This window comes from Hippocampus comes, unplaced genomic scaffold (assembly GCF_001891065.2).
Source record: "Hippocampus comes isolate QL1 unplaced genomic scaffold, H_comes_QL1_v1.1 scaffold143, whole genome shotgun sequence".
Lineage (NCBI taxonomy): Eukaryota > Metazoa > Chordata > Actinopteri > Syngnathiformes > Syngnathidae > Hippocampus > Hippocampus comes.
In genome coordinates, this window is record NW_017805504.1 from 295,591 (window position 1) to 297,421 (window position 1,831).

Genomic DNA, 1,831 nt, shown 5'->3' on the forward strand with positions numbered 1-1,831 from the left:
CTTGTACATTTGGACTGGCTTGTTTGGGTTGTAAGCGTAGTTACCAGGCAATGCTCGTTACCACGACACATGATTCCTGCACGGTGTATGGTGCATGTTGAGAATGCATTTTAAATGACTTAATGTAAAGTTTATATGAAATTGCTTAAGAATTACGTTCATTATCTGTGTTAATAACGTTTTGATGATGAATTACGTACACGCAGTCACTACACAGAGCACGCCACGCATCAAAGGTGACGACGACAGTACTAATTTGGGGGTTTTATTGCGAGAATAGCAAGTCGAATTTATACATTAATTATTGAGATTTGGATTCAAAAAGCGTTGCTGATGAATGGATAAAAAATGGAACACCAGCCGGGAATGATAACATTAAAAGAAGGTGCGCCGCCCGGGAATCGAACCCGGGTCGCAAGAATGGGAATCTTGCATGATACCACTACACCAGCGGCGCTGTGTCACACAAAGCACCAACTTTATTTTAAGAATAAATTATGTAGCTTTGCAATTTTGGGGGGCATTCAATTCTGGTGAACACACGATTCATTGCTTCCATATAATAATAAAGGACATTTACCGAAATCGACGCTCGAAAGCGACAGCTTTATTCCGGGCGTCTTTCTGCTTCCACTTCCGCGTGACGCTGTTTCAGAACGCCATCTTGGTAAGGTCATCGATACAGTATTGCGCAACAATCCGTTTCTTTGTGGCTGTATAGTTTGTCATATTTTAAAAAATCTAAAAGATAAAACATTGTAAACATATGCAAAATACAGGTACATTATTTCAGCATCATAATTATTAATTAAACCTTTGTTGTTTATCTAAATAGATCTGCCGTACAAAGCCTTTAATCACTTTTAATGTTCGTAAAAAGACCTCTAGATGGCGGTATTGTACTGTGTTTAAACACCCTATCTCTTATTGAGCCTCTCTCCCTCATGCTCGATTCCACAAACAAAATATTCAAAGGATCATTTCCCCCACTTAGTTAACTCTCATATTATTGGTTTTGCTCCACAGAGGTTGAATCGAGACTACCTGTTCTTGTTTGTAGAAGTTCAAAAATTTAGGGTTCAAGGTTTGAATCTCTGCACTGGCCAGCTGCAGCATAGAGACAGGCTGGAAATTGTTCCGAAGGGCACTTAAAAAACAAAAACAAAAAAAACAAAAACAAAAAAAAAAGATATATATATATATTTTTTTTTCCTTTTCTCCAATGCATTTCATTGGTGTCAATTATACATGGATTTTTGCGATTTGCCGGCTGGCCAATCCTTACTTCCCGCGATTAACGGGGTTCCATTGCATAAATTTAAGTTGTAATAAACTTTCAGTTTGTATCTCGCTGTCTATTGCTTGTCCAGAACATGCATTATTTTCTTGTTCTTTTTGTATTTCAATTTCCTTTGGGGATGGGGGAAAAAAAAAAAAAATCTCCTTCCGTCATTGTGCAAAATAGTTCACAAATTATAATTCAGAACAGTCTCTTTAATTGTTTATCTTTCTTTTATTTGCCATGAAGCTCCCAAGGACATACACCGCGAGCGTTTTCTGATCAACACGTCGGCGGGCTTTGGCTGGATGACGCTGCCGGCGGGGTTAGCCTCGTTTTCCTTTCCTTGATCGGATTCCCAACGCGTCGTCGGGAAGGTGAAGATCACTAAACAAGTCTAGTTTATTGATGTGTTCTAGTACTACCTGGCGACAACCATGACTTTGAATAATATATCGCCCTATATAGCAAGTGATTGATCTTGACTTGATGTGCTGTGAGGCGGCTAACAAACTCCCCACCCCCCCCCCCCCCACCACACAAAACCCCAAA

General features: G+C 39.6%; 1 non-coding gene across 1 annotated transcript; it reads right to left on the minus strand.

Moving 5' to 3' along the window:
• Positions 1–386: 386 nt before the first annotated feature.
• Positions 387–457, minus strand: trnag-ccc (transfer RNA glycine (anticodon CCC)). The gene has a single exon. It is a non-coding gene; the product is annotated as a tRNA-Gly (tRNA).
• Positions 458–1,831: the final 1,374 nt, after the last annotated feature.